At 40.1% G+C, this 24,923-nt stretch overlaps 1 protein-coding gene across 1 annotated transcript in view; it reads right to left on the bottom strand.

Annotated features, from left to right (window-relative positions):
• LOC115416298 (thyroid hormone receptor alpha) overlaps positions 1–22,805 on the bottom strand; it is a 140,809-nt gene extending 118,004 nt beyond the window's left edge. The window contains exon 1 of the mRNA XM_030130048.1: positions 22,709–22,805. The gene's annotated coding sequence lies outside the window, so the exon portion shown is untranslated. The remainder of the gene's footprint in view (positions 1–22,708) is intronic.
• Between the last annotated feature and the right edge of the window lie 2,118 nt (positions 22,806–24,923).

Below are 24,923 nucleotides of genomic sequence, written 5' to 3'. Positions count from 1 at the left end.
AATTTTCAGTAGCTTGGCGGTAACGTCACTATTTCCTGAATCAAGTTACGTTTCAGTAGCTTAACTCTTTTCTTGTTCCAGTAGCATGGTAACGACCACAGACTCTAGTTTCATCTGGGTGAACACAGTGGAGAAGCAGTTTGTAGACTAGAAAATGTAATTATATAATCCACAGCACAAGCAGTCAAGACTGTTGGGAACGGGGCTCACACACTGTCTGCACACGACTCACTATGAACCAGACGTTTTGTCTGGAGTGGGCGTGTCTTACTGGAACGTCATCGTGCACATTCTTGGAAGCTCCGTGCCTGCGCCTGTGGACCGCATAGAAAACTCTGAGCAGTGACGGAGCTTTTCCCCACTTCCTGTTCTCCGACATCCTCCCGCGTCCTTTCTGGCGGTACCAGTGAGCGGACAGCAGATAGGGTATGGAGCGGACCAGGAGCGTCATGAGGGGCTGAGTTTACAGGAGTTGGAAATGAAACCCACACCACACACCTGTCAGATGACGGCCTTCACTTCAATGCAGAGGGAACCGGTGTTCTGTAGAACATCTGATGGTTGATGGAACCGGTGTTCTGCAGAACATCCAGTGGTTGATGGAACCGGTGTTCTGCAGAACATCCAGTGGTTGATGGAACCGGTGTTCTGCAGAACATACAATGGTGGATGGCTGAGGTGTGTGGACGTTGATCAGCACAAAGTTTTTTTTCAGAGCTGCCAAACCCACAGTCCAGAACACTACAGCCGGTTCCCCTCTGAAAAATAACTCAGATTTTTGCTAAATAAACTCACCCAGACTGCTCACTGAGACAATGTTTTCTCCAAATAAAAATAGGAAATGCGCAATTATCTACAACTAGGACAATAAAGTTACTTTTTTTAGAACAAACACGTGTTGGTTCCACAGATGAACATGTGACCAGTATCAGTGGGTCCATGAGCCCGTTTCCATTGGACATCTGAGAACATTAAAGTCCAAACTGTCCAAACTGGTCCAAAACACAAACCTGTGTGTCCATGTGTCTTCTCCAGTCCAGTCCTTGTCCACTGTCCAAACCTAAACTCTGTGTCCAGTGACAGATCAAAATGGCAGTAGATGGGTTTTGGTGTCCGTCCCTAAAGTAAGTCTAGGGTGCTCCAATGCCAAAACATTAGTTCCACCTGATACATGTTCTAACCTGAAGAACACAAAAACATCCAGGACTGATCCCATGACCCCCCTTGAAAGACTTCACACCCCCAGCTTGACAAACACTAAAGGAACCAGTTTGTCAGTGGTGGAGTGGTCCCTGGAGAAGGGGGTCTACTCTCAATTTTTGCTTTCTTTTTTAGAGGTAGTCCAGAAAAACACCGTTTTAGAAACAGTGACTGACGATGTCAAACCCTAGTGCAGACAGAACAGACAGACGGTTTGTTGTTCTGTCGCCATTAAAGTAAGATTTGTTGTTCTTGTAATGAGACGTGCCAAGTGTAATTGCAGTTTTCCTGTCGAACAAGCCGTTAGTCTCATCATTTATTCATCCGACGGCGGCTGCTCTGCTGTCATTAATTCAGTCCAAACCACTGATGAGCCGTCGCATCCCACTCAGCTCAATCTGAGGCCTAATCAGACACACACAACACCACTGTTTATATATACCACTGTTTATATGTACCACTGTATATATGTACCACTGTTTATATATACCACTGTTTGTATATACCACTGTTTATATGTACCACTGTTTATATATACCACGGTTTGTATATACCACTGTTTATATGTACCACTGCTTATATGTACCACTGTTTATATATACCACGGTTTGTATATACCACTGTTTATATGTACCACTGTTTATATGTACCACTGTACATATGTACCACTGTATATATGTACCACTGTTTGTATATACCACTGTTTATAAGTACCACTGTTAATATATACCACTGTACATATGTACCACTGTATATATGTACCACTGTTTATATGTACCACTGTTTAAATATACCACTGTTTATATGTACCACTGTTTATATGTACCACTGTTTATATGTACCACTGTTTAAATATACCACTGTTTATATGTACCACTGTATATATGTACCACTGTATATATGTACCACTGTTTATATATACCACTGTTTATATATACCACTGTTTATATGTACCACTGTATATATGTACCACTGTTTATATATACCACTGTTTATATGTACCACTGTATATATGTACCACTGTTTATATATACCACTGTTTATATATACCACTGTATATATGTACCACTGTTTATATGTACCACTGTTTATATGTACCACTGTATATATGTACCACTGTTTATATATACCACTGTTTATATGTACCACTGTATATATGTACCACTGTTTATATATACCACTGTTTATATATACCACTGTATATATGTACCACTGTTTATATATACCACTGTTTATATGTACCACTGTATATACGTACCACTGTTTATATATACCACTGTTTGTATATACCACTGTTTATATGTACCACTGTATATATGTACCACTGTTTATATGTACCACTGTTTATATGTACCACTGTATATATGTACCACTGTATATATGTACCACTGTTTATATATACCACTGTTTGTATATACCACTGTTTATATGTACCACTGTATATATGTACCACTGTTTATATGTACCACTGTTTATATGTACCACTGTATATATGTACCACTGTATATATGTACCACTGTTTATATGTACCACTGTATATATGTACCACTGTTTATATGTACCACTGTATATATGTACCACTGTATATATGTACCACTGTTTATATGTACCACTGTATATATGTACCACTGTATATATGTACCACTGTTTATATATACCACTGTTTATATGTACCACTGTTTATATATACCACTGTTTATATGTACCACTGTTTATATGTACCACTGTATATATGTACCACTGTTTATATGTACCACTGTATATATGTACCACTGTTTATATGTACCACTGCATATATGTACCACTGTACATATGTACCACTGTATATATGTACCACTGTTTATATATACCACTGTTTATATGTACCACTGCATATATGTACCACTGTATATATGTACCACTGTTTATATGTACCACTGTATATATGTACCACTGCATATATGTACCACTGTATATATGTACCACTGTATATATGTACCACTGTTTATATATACCACTGTACATATGTACCACTGTATATATGTACCACTGTTTATATATACCACTGTTTATATGTACCACTGTATATATGTACTACTGCATATATGTACCACTGTATATATGTACCACTGTTTATATGTACCACTGTATATATGTACCACTGTTTATATATACCACTGTTTATATGTACCACTGTATATATGTACCACTGTTTATATATACCACTGTTTGTATATACCACTGTTTATATGTACCACTGTTTATATGTACCACTGTATATATGTACCACTGTTTATATATACCACTGTTTATATGTACCACTGTATATATGTACCACTGTTTATATATACCACTGTTTGTATATACCACTGTTTATATGTACCACTGTTTATATATACCACTGTTTATATGTACCACTGCTTATATGTACCACTGTTTATATATACCACGGTTTGTATATACCACTGTTTATATGTACCACTGTTTATATATACCACTGTACATATGTACCACTGTATATATGTACCACTGTTTATATATACCACTGTTTATATGTACCACTGTTAATATATACCACTGTACATATGTACCACTGTATATATGTACCACTGTTTATATGTACCACTGTTTAAATATACCACTGTTTATATGTACCACTGTATATATGTACCACTGTTTATATGTACCACTGTTTATATGTACCACTGTATATATGTACCACTGTTTATATATACCACTGTTTATATATACCACTGTATATATGTACCACTGTTTATATATACCACTGTTTATATATACCACTGTATATATGTACCACTGTTTATATATACCACTGTTTATATGTACCACTGTATATACGTACCACTGTTTATATATACCACTGTTTGTATATACCACTGTTTATATGTACCACTGTATATATGTACCACTGTTTATATGTACCACTGTATATATGTACCACTGTATATATGTACCACTGTTTATATATACCACTGTTTATATATACCACTGTATATATGTACCACTGTATATATGTACCACTGTTTATATATACCACTGTATATATGTACCACTGTATATATGTACCACTGTTTATATATACCACTGTTTATATGTACCACTGTATATATGTACCACTGTTTATATGTACCACTGTTTATATATACCACTGTTTATATGTACCACTGTATATATGTACCACTGTTTATATATACCACTGTTTATATGTACCACTGTATATACGTACCACTGTTTATATATACCACTGTTTGTATATACCACTGTTTATATGTACCACTGTATATATGTACCACTGTTTATATGTACCACTGTATATATGTACCACTGTATATATGTACCACTGTTTATATATACCACTGTTTATATATACCACTGTATATATGTACCACTGTATATATGTACCACTGTTTATATATACCACTGTATATATGTACCACTGTATATATGTACCACTGTTTATATATACCACTGTTTATATGTACCACTGTATATATGTACCACTGTTTATATGTACCACTGTTTATATATACCACTGTTTATATGTACCACTGTATATATGTACCACTGTTTATATATACCACTGTTTATATGTACCACTGTATATATGTACCACTGTTTATATATACCACTGTATATATGTACCACTGTATATATGTACCACTGTTTATATGTACCACTGTATATATGTACCACTGTTTATATATACCACTGTTTATATGTACCACTGTATATATGTACCACTGTTTATATGTACCACTGTATATATGTACCACTGTTTATATATACCACTGTATATATGTACCACTGTTTATATATACCACTGTTTATATGTACCACTGTATATATGTACCACTGTTTATATATACCACTGTATATATGTACCACTGTATATATGTACCACTGTTTATATGTACCACTGTTCAGCAGCTGTCGGCCTCAGAGGAACCAGACTGAGATGTGTTCATGGAAGTGGTGACAGACTCCTGGAATTAAAGGGTCATGTGTCTGAGTTGGAGTTTTGTCTTAAAAACAGATCCAAAGGTTTGTCTCTGAAACTGGTCCTAAAAACAGGACAGAAGGGCTAAAAAAAAAAAAAAGCAGATGTAGACGAATGTTATGAAGCAGGTTTAGAACTTTGGGTCTATTTAAGAAATAAATATGTACTGAGATAAAAGAGAAACTATTTTTCAGATAAAACACATTTTTATATTACTTAACATTATATTTAATACAAAAATCTGCATATAACAAGGTCAAAAGGACACGAAAATTACGTGCTTCTATTTTTTTTTTTTTTAATGTTTTTATTTTGTCACAGGTGCATTTTGGGAATTGTAGTAAATATTCAAGGCAGAGTGTTTGGGGAAAAAACAAAAACAAAACAAAACAAAACAATATATATCTATATCTATATATATCTATCCATTATCCGTCTGCGTCTTTATCGTAGAGCGTAAATGAGCTCTGACTCGAATCGGATCCGAGTTCTGTTTAAGTCAAACAGTCCGGTGCAGCACACAGCCGGGCTCCACCTCAGGCTCCGCCTCCAGCTCCAACCAATGACAGCAGAATTCTGTAAGTCAGTCGTTTTGCAAAGCTCTAAATGCTCGTATTGAACCGCTAGGGGCCAACAGTCCGACGGTCCGACAGAACGACAGAACGACAGTCCGACGTGTACCGCTGCACCCAGAGTCATTATGATAGAAGAGGATAATGATATGTAAAGAGCAGACTGAATTTCCTTCTGGACATAATAAAGTGAGTTAACCTTTAAGTGTCGGAACATCTGCCTTCCACTGCTGACATTTAGATAAAAGTCTGAAGGCCTTTGGGTTAAGCCGGACTTTAATGAAGGCAGAGTGGAACCGAACCAGTGCCTCCGTCGCTGTCCTCCAGGACTGACGCTAACTCCTCTGTTCTGTCACTGTGTCCTGCACATGTCCACACATGTCCACACATGTCCACACATGTCCACATGTCCAGGACTGACCCTGTTCACACATGCAAACACCCAGCATCACCAACACCTCAGCCGGCTCCAACTGGGTCAGCACCAAAAAACTGATGCAACACCACATCTGAGCCCAAACAACAGCTCTGGGTTCACCCCAGGGTCCGGGTTCACCCCAGGGTCTGGTTTCACCCCTGGGTCTGGGTTCATGAGTCAGGGTTCATTCCTGGGTCTGGGTTCCTGGGTCTGGGTTCATCCCTGGGTCTGAGTTCCTGGGTCAGGGTTCATCCTTGGGTCTGGGTCCCTGGGTCTGGGTTCCTGGGTCTGGGTTCATCCCTGGGTCTGGGTTCCTGGGTCTGGGTTCATTCCTGGGTCTGGGTTCCTGGGTCTGGGTTCATCCCTGGGTCTGGGTTCCTGGGTCTGGGTTCATTCCTGGGTCTGGGTTCCTGGGTCTGGGTTCATCCCTGGGTCTGGGTTCCTGGGTCTGGGTTCATTCCTGGGTCTGGGTTCCTGGGTCTGGGTTCATCCCTGGGTCTGAGTTCCTGGGTCAGGGTTCATCCTTGGGTCTGGGTCCCTGGGTCTGGGTTCCTGGGTCTGGGTTCATCCCTGGGTCTGGGTTCCTGGGTCTGGGTTCATTCCTGGGTCTGGGTTCCTGGGTCTGGGTTCATCCCTGGGTCTGGGTTCCTGGGTCTGGGTTCATTCCTGGGTCTGGGTTCCTGGGTCTGGGTTCCTGGGTCTGGGTTCATCCCTGGGTCTGGGTTCCTGGGTCTGGGTTCATTCCTGGGTCTGGGTTCCTGGGTCTGGGTTCATCCCTGGGTCTGGGTTCCTGGGTCTGGGTTCATCCCTGGGTCTGGGTTCCTGGGTCTGGGTTCATCCCTGGGTCTGGGTTCATCCCTGGGTCTGGGTTCACCCCTAGGTCTGGGTTCCTGGGTCTGGGTTCATCCCTGGGTCTGGGTTCATTCCTGGGTCTGGGTTCATTCCTGGGTCTGGGTTCATCCCTGGGTCTGGGTTCATCCCTGGGTCTGGGTTCATTCCTGGGTCTGGGTTCATCCCTGGGTCTGGGTTCATTCCTGGGTCTGGGTTCCTGGGTCTGGGTTCATCCCTGGGTCTGGGTTCATTCCTGGGTCTGGGTTCCTGGGTCTGGGTTCATCCCTGGGTCTGGGTTCATTCCTGGGTCTGGGTTCCTGGGTCTGGGTTCATTCCTGGCTCTGGGTTTAAATCAGTCATGCAGGATCAGAACCAGGACATGGATCAGATAAAGGACTGGATGTTGTGGGTCATTCTGGGAACAAGGCTGTTCTTGTGTCCTGGTCCTGTTCGTAGGATCTGGGCCTCCCACCGGATGATCCTGAACCTACCCAGCATGCACTGGGGGTTGAGTAAATGAGGCACAGAAACAAAACAGACGAGCGAACGGCTTCATGAAGGATGGGAGTGTTTGTTGTTCAGTCGCAGAATAATCAGCAGAGAACACTGATGACGAGATGAGGCTGATGAGCACACACACACACATGCACAAACACACACACATGCACACACACACATGCACAAACACACACACACACATGCACAAACACACACACACATGCACACACACACACAAACACACAAACACATGCACACACGCACACACATGCACAAACACACACACACATGCACAAACACACACACACATGCACACACACACACATGCACAAACACACAAACACATGCACACACGCACACACGTGCACACACACATGCACACACACACATGCACAAACACACAAACACATGCACACACACACATGCACAAACACACATACACACAAACACATGCACAAACACACACACACATGCACACACACACACAGGCCGCCCCCCCCCCGTCGACAAACACACACATACAACGGTGTTTGTGTTTCTCTCAGGGAGTGGAAACAGCGTGGAGGTGTCATATCTGACTGTGCTTTGATTTACACACTGACGTAAATGTCAGCAGGACCAGGATGATGGATGGAGCGGAGACACCAGGAATTAGACTGAGCCCAGAAACACAGGAGCTAGACTGAGCCCAGAAACACGGGAGCTAGACTGAGCCCAGAAACACAGGAGCTAGACTGAGCCCAGAAACACAGGAGCTAGACTGAGCCCAGAAACACAGGAATTAGACTGAGCCCAGAAACACAGGAGCTAGACTGACCCCAGAAACACAGGAGCTAGACTGAGCCCAGAAACACAGGAATTAGACTGAGCCCAGAAACACAGGAGCTAGGCTGAGCCCAGAAACACTGGAGCTAGACTGAGCCCAGAAACACAGGAATTAGACTGAGCCCAGAAACACAGGAGCTAGACTGAGCCCAGAAACACAGGAATTAGACTGAGCCCAGAAACACAGGCGCTAGACTGAGCCCAGAAACACAGGAGCTAGACTGAGCCCAGAAACACAGGAATTAGACTGAGCCCAGAAACACAGGAGCTAGACTGAGCCCAGAAACACAAGAATTAGACTGAGCCCAGAAACACAGGAGCTAGACTGAGCCCAGAAACACAGGAATTAGACTGAGCCCAGAAACACAGGATCCCTTAACCCTGTAAAATCTGACCCATTTAAAACTAGCCACAAAATTGTAATTTTTTGGAATTGAGAAGTTTATTCGACCTTTTACTGAAATCCAAAGAAAACATACTCCATCCCATATTGTTTTGTTTATAGCATATTGGATTTTTTTTAATATAAAGCACCTTTTATACCTGTAGTATCTAATCTGATACGGACAATTTAACCCAATCTAACCGTACGATAAAGAATCAGTTATGGAGTAACTATGCATTGTTTCAGTACATGAAGTAAAAGAAAAATATTAATGTTCTTCTTAAGGCAACTTTTTGGAATTTACCAAAGACTTTCCTGCAAAAATTTGTGGATGATTAAACGGTGGCGGCCCTACTGAAAAAGACAAAAACAAAAGCCTTTCCACTGGCTGCAGTAGGTTGATAATCCACCAGGGGGCAGAAAACACACATACAACAGGTTTATAAGGAACATATTGATCTTGTTGATTAGATGGAAGTCTCAGAACCAGGCGTAGCAAATGTGATACAAATGGTTTTAAGGTTTAAATCAGGATTCATACACATTTTCAAGGTCAAATTCAAGCACTTTTAAAGGGTCATTTTCATTTTTTTTCATAATGATGTACATTGTATTATACTGTAAACATCTAAAAATAATATTTGGTAATTGCAAAAAGTTTAGAAATGAACAGAGAACACACAGTTTTATCCAATAAAAGGGAAACCACTTCTTCAGACACACTGGCACTAGGGCTGTGTATCGGCAAGAATCTGCTGATACGATACAAATCACTATACTAGGATCACAATACAATACAACACGATATATATTTGATTTGAATTTGATTTTGATATCATGATACTGTTAAAAAGGCAATTATTTGTTCGTTTCTTGTTTTTTTTAAATGATTATTTCCTTGAAGAATTGAATTCCAGCAGAAATCTGCACAAATCCTAAACACATTTGTATTTGATCCCAATAGGATCTAATGTTCTATCACCACATGTTCAAACTGTGTTCAAACTGAAATTCTGTTTTCCAGACATTCCAGTTTCAGATCCTGTTCAAATGTTCAGATTCTATTAGTTCACAACTAACATCAGAACAGGATTTGAGTTCAATCCCAACAAAGGAAGGAACATTATTGAATAAAAGAGCGTGAAATAAGAAATAAAATATAAACAAAAAACAAAAACAATTAAAGCCGCAAGCGGCATCTAAAGGCCCTCGCCACGGGCACGTCCAGTACAAGTATGTCCATCGTTCAGCAGGTGGCGCTCTAGCACCAAATTATAATGTCTTCTGATGAATGGGTGTCTGCCTGGGAGATTGACAACTGACTCACATTTGAGGCAAATCGGTGTTCGTATGACCGAACTAAAGAAATTTTTCTATAAGTAAATCTGTAGGGGGCGCTATGCAGCCAAAATTCAATTTATTCCATTGAATGGGTGTAGGCCTGTGAGATGTACCACTGAGTCAAATTTGAGCCAAATCGGTGTTTGTATGTCCGAACTGATGCAATTTTCGTAAAGGTAAATTTGTAGGGGGCGCTATAGCACAAAATTTGAATTTCTTCCAATAAATGGCTGTAGGCCTGGGAGATTGAATACTGATTCAAATTTGAGCCAAATCGGTGACTGTACGACCGTCACTGGTGATTTCGTCCCCATGCGTCCACTGCAGACTCAATAGGCCCTGCGCTAGCGTTACTCGACTCAGGCCTAAAAAACAAAAATGAACCTCCACCATATCTGCATTTGAATAAATACCTAAAAATATCAATACAGTACTTTTTAATATCGATACAGTATTGTGAAATGAAATATTGCGATATCTTGCAGAAACGATATTTTCTAGTCACTGCTGTGGTTCTGATGTCCAAGGCTTCACACACACCGGCTCCTTCCTCTACACTGCTACAGCTCCACACTGTAAAAAAATTCTGTAATTTAACAGAATTTTCACTGTTTATTTTACAGATTTTTCCTGTATTTTTAAGATGCAGGAAAATATCAATGAAATGACAAAAACAGACTGTGATTTTACATGTCAAATGTAAAATAACACGAAAAAACTGTAACTGTGAATAACCATAAAATTTCAGTTTTTTTAAAGATTTTTTTTTTTTTCACAGAAAAATACAGTTAAAATACATTTGCAAATGTATCATAATTTCACAAATATTTCTTTTCTAATTATGAGATTAAACTGTTAATTTAAAGTTTAATACTGTAAAAAAAAAAAAAATTAAAACAAGATAAAATTACTGACAGTTAACGGTAACAGAAGTATTTGTTCTGTCAGTTGAACCAGACTTGTTTGTTAATTGACAAATATCTTGTGTAATTACAGGAGGTTTCACAACAAACATTATCAGTGGATTGGACAACTGAGTCTCAATGAAAATTATTTATATATATATTTATAGGGAATTGGATTGTTTTAATACATGTAAATATTCTTTATTAAACATTAAAAAGTCTGAAAAAAAACAAAATCTCATGTAAAGTTAGGGCAAAAAAACTGTATTTTCCGTTATTTTCCAGTATTTATTTTTTTGGCACCCCTGCTGCTGGAATATTACGGGGGGGGGGGGGGGGGGGGTTGGGTTTTTTTTACAGTGCAGTGGATTTATCTGAGCATTATTTACAACCACATCAGCGCTCATGACTGATCCACCCCCTGTTGGCTGAACAGTCAGTAGCCCATTTCAAGCGGTTCCCTGTGAAGAACATTCTAATATAAAATCCTCCTGATATCGGCCTCAGTTTCTTCCGATGCTAATGTGATATTGTTGGACAAAAGCCTTTATCAGACGCAGACGTGAGGACGTCCGTCCAATACTTTTAATTCAAAACAGATTAATCTGAAAGCCATCACATATGTTCCCTTAATTAAGCAGCGTATCACATCTACAGACAGGCGGCCCAGCTCATTAATTAGCACAGATAATAAGTCTGAATCACAGCATATTCCATTCAAAGGTATTATTACAGACATAGAAGGAGAAATTATGGGATATGTTTTTGTTTCATCACTGGTGGCAGATTAGAGCTGCATAGTATATATCGTTTGAGCGTCATCATCGCAATGTACGTGTGCGCAATAGTCGCATCGCAGATCCTGTAACGTAGGAGGAAAATGAATGGTGGAGATGGTTCAGAGACCAATGAGGGAACGGTACGAGTATGTGGATGACTCCGCCCCCTGCCTGATCCCCCTGACCACACAGGTTAAAGACAGGGCCGAAGGCACAACGAGCGCACAAGGGTCTGCCAAACATTTACACTGAAACGGGGTTTTAGAGGCGTAGGAGAGATAGGACCAATTTTAGATCGCTCAACGGTCACCCACCGATCTGTGTAGCAGCGCCCTCCTCAGAAACTGAAAACAAATACAGCGAATAAATATATTAGGGCTGGGCAAGTTAACGCATTATTACCACGTTAACATATTCATTTAATACCGCCGACAACTTTTTTTTCTCTCCCGTTAATGCTGTTTTGTTCTAACTCCTATTCTTCTGCGTGTGTGCGTGTAGCGATTAGCTGCAGATAGACAACAGGTTTACCAAGAAAAGCCCAAAACTTGTGTCCAAATCTGTTCCTGTAGACTCACTGTAAAACTGACACATACAAACAAAACATGTCTGAGTTCTGTTCACTGCCTTAGTACATTTACATGACATTATACATTTAAATGAATGGGAAAAAGACCGCTAGCTCGATGCTAACTTGAATGGGAAAATCCATAGACATGCTAACGATTAGCATTTACAGATTAATTTACGATTTACAACGTCTTTAAATCCAGCAACAAAAGTTCACATCAGAGATATTTGATACTATTCATTCTGACAACAACTGAACAGAAAATACTCACAAACATTTACCTGTCCATACAAACAGAGTGAAAGAAACGTGTCTGTTAGTTCCTTCTTATGTCTGAAATGAATACGGGAACACCGCAAGAAAAAACATATGTTAGTGCAACTTATTTCCACCACTAGAGGGCCTCCTTTGTTAACTTTGAACAACTGAACATCACATATTATTAGTTATTAGTATTAGTACTGATTAGTGGGACTAAGACTCCTGTCAATCACTCACAACAGGAAATAAACATGTGTGGACATAAACATGTGCAAAAGTAGCGGTCTGTTCCATGGACATTTTCATTTGAAATGTCTTCAAATGGTGGGGGGGAGAAGAAGCACTGACATGTGCAATTATTTTTATCACAGCAGTACTACAGTCTGAAATATCACTGAAAGGAAATACACGCTGTTGATGTCAGCAACCCCCCCCCCCCCCCCCCCCCCCATATAACTATGTGATTAATCATGACTAATCGCAGAAATCCACATGATTAATTGAGATAAAAAATTTTAATCGATGCCCAGCACTAATATATATATATATATATATACATATATATATATATATATATATATATAAAATAGTGGATGAATGACGTATTCATGTTGTCTGTTTTCTGTCATGTTTCTGTCACCTGCCTATGGACTGCAGATGAGAAGGTATTATTTTGACTAATTCTGGTATATTTACAGAGGTGTTTTTTTTTTTTTATCCAGCAATGTTCACAAATGTGCATGAGCCCTATTAAACTAATAAAACAAAAAATAAAAAATAAAATAAAACCCTTGGTCTATTGTCCATTAGAAGCAGACAGAGGCTTTAGGTTCGGCAGAAGCCTTTATTGGACTATTAACGGAGTTTAACACTGACTGGAAACAAGAAGAAAACAACTTTTTCTTTTGTATGTATGAGATTAAACTGTTAATTTAAAGTTTATTACTGTAAAAAAATAAATAAAACGAGATACAATTACTGACAATTAATGGTAACAGAAGTATTAGTTCTGTCAGTTGAACCAGACTTGTTTGTTAATTGACAAATATCTTGTGTAATTACAGGAGGTTTCACAACAGAAATGTTGAATAAATGTATTTTTGTGAATGTATAACATGTATAAGCACTGATAAACTGTCCAAATACAGTTTTTATCAGTGGACTGGACAACTGAGTCTCATTGAAAATTATTTATATATATACAGTCTACTCTCATTAAACCACCCGCCGTTATACCACCATTTTCGCTCACCACCGACCAAAACCATTGCACAAAAATCCCCAATGCATTATTCCATTAGCTACCGCCATTTCCGCCTATCGCCATCCGCCAGCCCAGTTCCATGCACAAACAACACTTATACCATTGATTTCCCGACCGTTATACCGCCAGCGTGATTGCCATCGAGTACACATAAATTTTAACAATGCACTGAAACAAACGCGCCAGACGCTGATCGCGACAAGCTACGAGTAGGTCTACGGAACGGCCACCGTTCATTTATCGCAGAACGCTCAGTAGGTCAGGATTTCGGGAAAAGGACGTGGGATTAAGCCAAAGCCTCAAGATGATGGGGTGTCATTTCCCGACACAGTATAATAATGCTTAAAATGTTTCCCCACTTTAAATGATCCCTTACAACATAACAGAATCAAGATTTATTTAGAAACGCAATTAGAACGGGTTAACGGAGGCAGCATAGACATCATATAGTAAAGACATGCACATTATGGACGCGACCCGTTGTAACGCCATTTTCGCTATACCGCCAATTTGGCCGTGAACGGAAGTTGGCGGTATAACGAGAGTAGACTGTATATATATACACTACCAGGCAAAAGTTTGGACTCACCTGGTTTTTCTTTATTTTTATGACTGTTTTCATTGTAGATTCTCACTGAAGGCATCAAAACTATGAATGAACACATATGGAATTCTGTAGTTTAAAAAGGTGTGACAAAACTCAAAGCATGTTTTATATTTTAGATTCTTCAAAATAGCCACATTTTGCTTTTATTACTGCTTTGTGCATTCTTGGCATTCTCTTGATGAGCTTCATGAGGTAATCACCTGAAATGTTTTCCAAAAGTCTGGAAGGAGTTCCAAATGATGCTGAGCTCTTGTTGACCATCTGTGGTCCATCTCATGTCATTTAAACAAGAGGGTGAGTCCAAACTTTTGCCTGGTAGTGTATTTATAGGTAAATTGATTGTTTTAAGATGTGTAAATATTCTTTATTAAACATTAAAAAGTTTTTTAAAAATGCAAAATCTCATGTAAAGGCAAAAAACTGTATTTTAATTATGGAAAATTACCATATTTTTATGAAATGGTTATTTTCTGTTATTTTACAATATTTTTTCGGTACCCCATTTGCTGGAATATTACAGTTGTTTTTTTTTAATGTTTTGTTTTGGGTTTTTTTTACAGTGTACTATGATGAAAAAAGAATCGTCGCTCCTCATTTTCTACAAAGTTCTGCATGTTCTCCTGATGTGTTTTCAGAATGAACTGACAGAAGTCTGAAGCAGACAGAAGAGTGTTGGCTTGAACGGGTCGTGTCTCCGTCAGAAGCCTTGGATTCTGCCTTCAAACCAGTCACAGGTGTTCAAACCGTCAGCATCTGTTGATTAAATGATGCACTGAAGGTTTTTTCTGACTGTCTGGCAGATGAAAAGAGCGCTGAAAAGGCCAACGACAGCAACAATGTGCCTGTAAATGGACACATGATTGGACTGTGTGGTCATCAGCAGAGCCATTAGAGCGGGAGAGTCCAACGCATTTTCTGTCAGGTTCCACATTCGGCTCCATTTCGACTGCAAACAGTAGAGTAATAGACATGAAATAATGATAACGACAAATGTTTCTCTTTGTTTTAGTGCAAAAAAAAATTAAAAAAACATTCAACAAGTGTTCAGAGAACGCAAACCTCCACCAAGCACCCTGAACAGTGTGCATGTGGATGAGCTCTTTCTGTGTAAATTCCACAGTTTCCAGGTTGTTCCATACACACAAACAGTTGAATCTGGTCCCAGTCATGTGTCTGTCCAATTAGATTCAATTCACATCAATATTAGTTGAGTTCTAATTTTAAATGTGTGGGAAATGGGATTTTCAGTGTTCAGTGTAAATGTCCACAGAGTCCACATTCCACAGTGGATGTGGACAATTTAGTTCCACATACAAGAGATCGTTCTAAGCTACAGGTGGATCCAACTGGAGGAGAATCGGAGTCGTTTGGAATTTTTTATGAATTTTCTAAAATGTCTCAGTGATGACAGATGGAAAACTGTAGATGTTGTGACCTTGCTGTGACCTTGAACTTTGTCCTACTGGGACCAAAATGGACTGGGTTGGTCCCAGGGCCTAGGCCTATCTGTGGGGAAGATCTGGGAAAGATGGGTGGAAGAGTTTTACACTGAAGATGAGAACAAACACACAAACAAACAAACACACACACAAAGTAAAGTGATCACAATACCTCCTGGCAGAAGTAATTACGAAAATATTAACATTAACAAATTATCTAAACAAAAAGATGTGAACAACCTGAAAAAACTGAAATTTCTTAAGAAAAAGAAGTGCAATTTTAACAAGAAAAGCAATCGGAGAGCACAGACCTCCACCAAGACAGACCCCCCCCCCCCCCCGATCACCACCAAAATTTTATCATTTCTTCCTTGTGCCAGTATCATCCAACATTTCCTGAAAATTTCATGAAAATCCGTCCATAACTTTTTGAGTTATCTTGCGAACAAACAAACAAACAAACACACACAAACACACAAAGCAAAGCGATCACAATACCTCCTGGTGGAGGTAAAAATATGTACATGGGGCGGCCATGGCTCAGATGGTAGAGTGGGTTGTCCAGTAACCGAAGGGTTGGCGGTTCCAATCCCGCTCTGTCCTAGTCAGTCCGTTGTGTCCTTTGGCCACACACTTCAACACACTTCCCCCTCACTCCCACTCACACTGGTGTATGAATGTGTGTGAATGTTTGGTGGTGGTGGGAGGGGCCGTAGGCGTGAATTGTCAGCCACACTTCTGTCAGTCTGCCCCAGGACAGCTGTGGATACAGATGGAGTTTACCACCACCAGAGGGAGGATGTGAGAGCGAATGAAAAATGGATCAATAATGTAAAGAGCTTTGGGTGTCTAGAAAAGCGCTATATAAATCTAATCCATTATTATTATTATTATTATTATTACACATGCGTGATGGAGAAAAGGCCTAAGTAACGATCTGCTTTTATGTCAAATATTTGAGTATAGTTTTAATTTATTCCAATTTTGATTTATACACCTAATATTTGGAAAAAATATTCACTTTTAAAGTTTTTAAAAACGTTCGTTAAGCATCTGTGTGTTATTTATGCAATAAATTATTATGGATTTTATTTTTTTTTTGTGTTTTTTTGTCCTTTTGTGTTTTTCATCCAGTCATCCAGTATCGGGACACCCCCACCCCTTTACGTGAACACACAAAATGGAGGGGGAGGGGCCAAGTGGTGAAATGGGCCTGGGTCCTTGAACTTTGCTGATTCCTCCTTTGGTTCAGACCAGACCCTTTGGTGGGCCTGTTTTGGTCCGTGGGCCTCATGTTGGACACTGCAGCGCTAACACACGTCTCCTCTGCTGTTATGTAGGTTAATGCAGTTCTTCCTTTGGGTCTTCATGTACTCTCATGTTGAGCCTGTGACCAAAATTATTGATGCAACATTTAAGCGGACTGTATAATTTAGTCTGAAGGCAGAGGGGGGTCTTCCACGTTTATGAGCTCACAGAAGGGTTTGAGTTAAATGAACGAATCCAACTTCATTAACGAATGAAAGAACACGTCAGTGACAGCACAGAGGCACAACACCAGCATTATTTATTCATATACACGCTTCCTCAGACATGACATGTGCATTTATTTCACATTAAAAACCCTTTGTAACAAACACAAACCGGGATTCTAAAGCTGAGACTGGAATGTGAGGGGATATCAGAATATCAGACTATATATGTATATATATATATATATATATATATATATAAATGTATATATATGTCGAGGCCCAAACGGAATTGGGCCCGATTCAGAATCGGGCCGGCCCAGAATGGAATTCTATTCTAGGCCGGCCTAGAATGGAATCCTGCTGCTATAATGTTATTTTATACCATGTTTAATGCAAATGATCTAAATTATTACAAAAATCAATACATGGAATTTGCAAATATGTGAAAAAAAAATGAAACAAACAACATTTTAATTGTACACTATAATACACTTTATTTACAAATAGAACCTAGTGGTACTCCCCACCAATATATGGTACAGTGAAATCGACTGAAATTGACAATAGTTACTCAAGGTATGTAAGACTGAAAATGTAAAATTATGACAAATTATGGATCATTTGCTTTGGACTTGCTATGGATTCCGTTTTGGGCCTCGACATATATATAAACGGACCATTACTTACATCTGTTCGTATATTAGGATGGGATGTGTCCTCACCTACAGAGAACACAGAATGGGACGGTCTAATGCCTGGGATCGGTCCTATAGATCTATAATCTGTGTTCTGTCTGTCTGTTCTGTCTGTCTGTCTGTGTGTCTGTTCTGTCTGTTCTGTCTGTATGTATGTCTGTCTGTTCTGTCTGTCTGTCTGTGTGTCTGTTCTGTCTGTCTGTTCTTTCTGTTTGTTCTGTCTGTCTGTTCTGTCTGTTTGTTATGTCTGTTCTGTCTGTATGTCTGTCTGTTCTGTCTGTCCGCTTGTCTGTTCTGTCTGTCTGTTCTTTCTGTTTGTTCTGTCTGTCTGTTCTGTCTGTTTGTTCTGTCTGTTCTGTCTGTCTGTCTGTCTGTTCTGTCTGTATGTATGTATGTCTGTTCTGTCTGTCTGTTCTGTCTGTTTGTTCTGTCTGTCTGTTCTGTCTGTATGTCTGTCTGTTCTGTCTGTCCGCTTGTCTGTTCTGTCTGTCTGTTCTTTCTGTTTGTTCTGTCTGTCTGTTCTTTCTGTTTGTTCTGTCTGTCTGTTCTGTCTGTTTGTTCTGTCTGTCTGTTCTGTCTGTATGTCTGTCTGTTCTGTCTGTCCGCTTGTCTGTTCTGTCTGTCTGTGTGTCTGTTCTGTCTGTTCTGTCAGACTCAGTTCTTCTCAGTGGATGCAGTGGTTTTTTCCACTCGTAGAACACTTCAGTTGGATGTCAAGTGTCCACTCATGTTCAGAGGCAGCAGAAAAAGCACCAGCTGTATGACATCACAGATCCATTCTATACTGACACTAAGAGCCATGCAGAGACAGAGTTGTGACACGCTTTGACGTCGACACTACTAAGGATGCACCGATCACACCTGAAAAGCATCTCAGACGATAGCCGCTAACGATCTGATATCATTGTTGATTTAGAGCGGTGTTTCTGAACGGAGGGCGGTACCACCCCACAGGGGGTGTTGGAGGGAACGAGAAAGCTGCGAGGAGGCGCTAAGACCGAAATGGGGTGGGGCGTCAGTCTGTATAAGAATGAATTAGGGCATTAACTGAAGAGTCGGTTTGTCGACATGTCGACGTCTGCGGCACAAGTCGATGTTACTTTGTTGGAGTCGACTAGTCGTGTGTCATTCTCTCTCTCTCTTCCATCACCTGACAGGACACGAGCCGTCATTCAGCACATGTGGATACTCTCATCCTTCTACATGAAAACATGGAGCGCAGTCAGTGGTAGTGATGTGCGGATCAGCGGACCCGGGTCGGGTTGGTGCAGGTCCAAAAAATGTCACTTTATTTGCGGGGGTCAAAAAATTCCACAAAGTGGTTTAAAAAAAACAACCTGTGCATCACTAGCACAAGACCAAGACTGAAGGAAGAAGACGACTCAGAGTAGGAACTAAACTGACTGTGATCTGTTTAAACTCTGGTCTCAGTAATGTTCTGAACCATGGAAGCACCACCGATACTGAAGAACACTGTGGACAGACAGTGGGTTTGGATTATTCTGTTCATTTAGTTCATTCAGACAATGCACTCTTTTCTCTAACAGGCTGTGTGTCTTTTCTGCCACTGTCTGAACCTTTAACCACTTTATGTTGTTCAGTTAAATTTAACAGATAATTCCAGGTGTTAACCTATGTTTAGTTTTGGTTAAATGTCTGAGAAGGACTGTTGATGCTTGTGTCTTAGTTTTTTATTCTGCTCTTTACTGAACATTGTTCATGTTCCAGTGAACGTTAGTACAAGTTGTTCATTGTTGAACAGCTGTGTCTGTGTTGTTCCTCCGCTGTCAATGTGATGACGTCATCACACGACAAGTCAACTCGACTTCGACTTTATTGACAAATAAGTCGATGTGATCAAGTCTGGAGTCACTAACGCCCTAGTATGAATATGAAACAGCATGTCCTGGCAGTATCACTGCTTCTGGACAGACTTATCCATCTAACTAAAGAACTACAGCAACTAGGTTTCCCAAACGAGCGCAGACAAATCAAACTACAGACAGACGTCACATGAAACCATTATGGAACGTTAATAAATGACAAGCAGGGTCAAATCAGTGTCAAAGTGGACCCATATTTGGACACACACAGTAACAGACACCGCTGATCACATGACCTCCGCTGACAAACTGAAGCCAACACCAACAGGTTCAACACAACAACTAAAACCAAACCCACTGAGAACCATCGACAAGAATCTGGATACGATACAAGTCGCAATACTAGGATCATGATACGATATACAGGGCTGGGTATGGTGGCCAATTTCCATATTCAATTCAATTTTGATTCATAAGGTTCCGAATCGATTAATCAAGATTCAATTCAATCCAATATTATTTGAATCATTCAGATTAATTTAGTGATACAAAAGTACAATTTTGAGTTGTAATCTGATTATTTGACTACTGCAGTCATGCAACACATCAATACTCACGGGGGGGCTGGGGTAGCGTAGCGGTCGGACATTGTCCTTGACTCTTCCTCTAACTCCATACTCAGCTGTAGGTGATAGTATGGATCCAAGCTCTTATTCCAAGAACGACCGGCTTCCATGACTCGCCTCAGAGAACCTCCGGGGGGTCAGTTCCTTCACACTGCGGGTTTGAGTTTGAGGACAGGAGGACCTCCAGCGGAGGGGTTTTCGCCACCCTTCCTCCGCGTCTTTTCCACACCAGGAATGTCACGAGTGAGACCCAAGGGTTCATAAGACGGAGCCGCCTGCGCTTCCGCATACTCCCAGTCCTGCTCTGAAAAATTGACCTCATCCACTATTAATCAATTATGCAAATTAAAACAAAATCGATCTAAGATAAATCAAATCAATTTTTTTACCCAGCCCTAACGATATATCACGGTATATCATGATACTGTTAAAAAAGCAATTTTTGGTTTGTTTCTTTTTTTAAATGTTTATTTCCTGGAAGAATTGAATTACAGCAGAAATATGTACAAATACTAAACACATTTTTATTTGATCAGAACAGGATCTAATGCTGTATCACAAAATGCTCCTAATTCTCCCGGCTTCCAATGGAATGAACATCTGTCTCAGACAGTCAAAACTATGGTGGCCGACAAGGACCAAACACATTCCATCAGCCCAGTGTGTCTCAGTTAAAGAAAACAGCTGCTGGTCCAGAAACGATGCAAATTCACAAACTCAAACACAGTCTGAAGCAGGTACAAAAAGAGGAATGTGGTGCAAATGAACAAGACGCACAAAAAAAGACACAAAAACACATGAATAATAATCAAATGTTCTGCAACTAAAGAAATGACTCAAACTAAGAAAACATCTGTAACTGAAACGGCTGCAGATCCAGTCAGTCCAACAGAGGTGCTCCAAACCTGCAGGGGGCAGCGTTCACACACAACACACCAGTGTCCAATAGAAGCTGATAAAAGTCACATGACCACACTACGCCATAACTTCAGTTTGTTCTACTGTAGTTTAAACCCTGTCAGTCAGCTGTTCTCCGTCTGTTCTGCTGACAGCGCCCCCTACAGGTTTGGAGCACTTCTGTTGGACTGACTGGTTCTGCAGCACTTTTCATTTACACATTTTCTTGGTTTCTTGGTTAATGACTCTTCAAATATTTGTCTTTGTTTTAGTGGAAAAAAAAATTTACATTTACAAACTCTCCTGTACCAATAAAATGTGAATAACCTGAACAAATATGAACAACCTGAAATGTCTAAAGAAAATTCAGCATAATTTTAACTATTTCTTCGGCGTTACTAAGTGTTTAGTGTCTTTGTAGATCTGACCCATAATGCACATGGACAAATGATAAAGTTCAGGCAGAATATTGTTAAAATTGCACTGATTTTTCTTAAGAAATTTCAGTTGTTTCAGGTTATTCACATCTTTTTTGTTTGGATAGGTAATAAAAGTAAGTATTTTCATAATTTAATGTTTTGGGGGGTTTTGCACTAAAACAAAGAACAAGTGTCAGTTGTCATTATTTCTAGGTTCTTCTGTTCTTATTTTCCTGGGCTGGTCCACTGCAGATCAAATCAGCCTGAATGTGGAACCTGAAAGGACAGGAGTTTGAGAACCCTGCCTTCGAACCTCCACCATTCCAGTTCTAGTGGTTCCATGTGACCAGCTGGACCAGTCCAACTATGGAACTGTAGGACTACAGCTGAAAATCCACCAGAACAGTTGGATCAGATAGAAATGGATCCAAACGCCAACGCAGGCCAAAGAAAACTGAATTTACAACAGAAATGTCACTAATACAGCAAATACACTGGACCAGAGGAAAGATGACCATATCTGATCAACTTAGAGCGGAGTCGGTAGATCAGCAGCTAGTGTCATCACTAGGTGTTCTCTACCACTCTGGCAGCAGCATCAGAAAGAACACAAGTTCAGTCATTTCATTCTAAAAGTGGAAGGATAGGCGTCGACTGTGTGTACGACCGAGTAAAAGGTGGAAGAGTTTTTCCAACACAAGCTTGAAAAGAGCCGTTCAACTGTGATTCAACTGTAGAAACCATTAAAAAGGGTTCAGAAGCCTTAAATGTGACAGGATATTCACTGTATGAGGAAACACAGCGTAGGTTCCACTGGTGGAACCCAGAGTTTACAGCAGTAGAACCTGGAACCGTCATCTGCATTAGAGGAGGAACTGACCTGGAACCATAAAGATGGACTGTGGTCTGTATGGACCCCCACTGGAACAGCTGAGTGTCCAGAGGTCAGACAGCAGGATGGAAAACCTGGAGAGGAGAGGACAGGATCTGGATCAGGATCAGAGTTAGAGTCAGAGTTAGATACAGGATCTGGATCAGGATCAGAGTTAGAGTCAGAGTTAGAGTCAGAGTTAGATACAGGATCTGGATCAGGATCAGAGTTAGAGTCAGAGTTAGAGTCAGAGTTAGATACGGATCTGGATCAGGATCAGAATTAGAGTCAGAGTTAGAGTCAGAGTTAGAGTCAGAGTTAGATACAGGATCTGGATCAGGATCAGAGTTAGAGTCAGAGTTAGATACAGGATCTGGATCAGGGTCAGAGTTAGAGTCAGAGTTAGATACAGGATCTGGATCAGGATCAGAGTTAGAGTCAGAGTTAGATACAGAATCTGGATCAGGATCAGAGTTAGAGTCAGAGTTAGATACAGGATCTGGATCAGGATCAGAGTTAGAGTCAGAGTTAGATACAGAATCTGGATCAGGATCAGAGTTAGAGTCAGAGTTAGAGTCAGAGTTAGATACAGGATCTGGATCAGGGTCAGAGTTAGAGTCAGAGTTAGATACAGAATCTGGATCAGGGTCAGAGTTAGAGTCAGAGTTAGATACAGGATCTGGATCAGGGTCAGAGTTAGAGTCAGAGTTAGATACAGGATCTGGATCAGGATCAGAGTTAGAGTCAGAGTTAGATACAGAATCTGGATCAGGGTCAGAGTTAGAGTCAGAGTTAGATACAGGATCTGGATCAGGGTCAGAGTTAGAGTCAGAGTTAGATACAGGATCTGGATCAGGGTCAGAGTTAGAGTCAGAGTTAGATACAGGATCTGGATCAGGGTCAGAGTTAGAGTCAGAGTTAGAGTCAGAGTTAGAGTCAGAGTTAGATACAGGATCTGGATCAGGATCAGAGTTAGAGTCAGAGTTAGAGTCAGAGTTAGATACAGGATCTGGATCAGGATCAGAATTAGAGTCAGAGTTAGAGTCAGAGTTAGAGTCAGAGTTAGATACAGGATCTGGATCAGGATCAGAGTTAGAGTCAGAGTTAGATACAGGATCTGGATCAGGGTCAGAGTTAGAGTCAGAGTTAGATACAGGATCTGGATCAGGATCAGAGTTAGAGTCAGAGTTAGATACAGAATCTGGATCAGGATCAGAGTTAGAGTCAGAGTTAGATACAGGATCTGGATCAGGATCAGAGTTAGAGTCAGAGTTAGATACAGAATCTGGATCAGGATCAGAGTTAGAGTCAGAGTTAGAGTCAGAGTTAGATACAGGATCTGGATCAGGGTCAGAGTTAGAGTCAGAGTTAGATACAGAATCTGGATCAGGGTCAGAGTTAGAGTCAGAGTTAGATACAGGATCTGGATCAGGGTCAGAGTTAGAGTCAGAGTTAGATACAGGATCTGGATCAGGATCAGAGTTAGAGTCAGAGTTAGATACAGAATCTGGATCAGGGTCAGAGTTAGAGTCAGAGTTAGATACAGGATCTGGATCAGGGTCAGAGTTAGAGTCAGAGTTAGATACAGGATCTGGATCAGGGTCAGAGTTAGAGTCAGAGTTAGAGTCAGAGTTAGATACAGGATCTGGATCAGGGTCAGAGTTAGAGTCAGAGTTAGAGTCAGAGTTAGAGTCAGAGTTAGATACAGGATCTGGATCAGGGTCAGAGTTAGAGTCAGAGTTCGATACAGGATCTGGATCAGGGTCAGAGTTAGATACAGGATCTGGATCAGGGTCAGGATCTGGATCAGGGTCAGGGTCATGTTTATCACATATCAGACTAAATTCTAAGCACAAAACATTAAATTGCTGAACACATTAAAGATAAACTGTCCGTTCTGAAGCAGCATCTCACATTAAAGTAAACTGTGTCCTTTTCGTAGCAGTAATAATACACATATGAAAAACAAAAATAAACTCTGTCCATTTCAAGAAAATAATATACATATAAAAAAACAACAAAAATAAAACTATCCGTTCCGAACAATAATGCACAAAATAAACGGTCCATTTCATAACACTAATACTCATATACAAAAATAAAATAAAAACTAACTCTGTCCATTTCATAACACAGACTCATAAAAAATAAAATAAAAAACTAACTCTGTCCATTCATAACACTAATACTCATATAAACAAATAAAAATAAAAACTAAAACTCT

The sequence above is a fragment of the Sphaeramia orbicularis genome, unplaced genomic scaffold, assembly GCF_902148855.1.
Source record: "Sphaeramia orbicularis unplaced genomic scaffold, fSphaOr1.1, whole genome shotgun sequence".
Lineage (NCBI taxonomy): Eukaryota > Metazoa > Chordata > Actinopteri > Kurtiformes > Apogonidae > Sphaeramia > Sphaeramia orbicularis.
The sequence above is the reverse complement of the archived record's forward strand: the minus strand, read 5'-3'. Positions and strand labels throughout refer to the sequence as shown.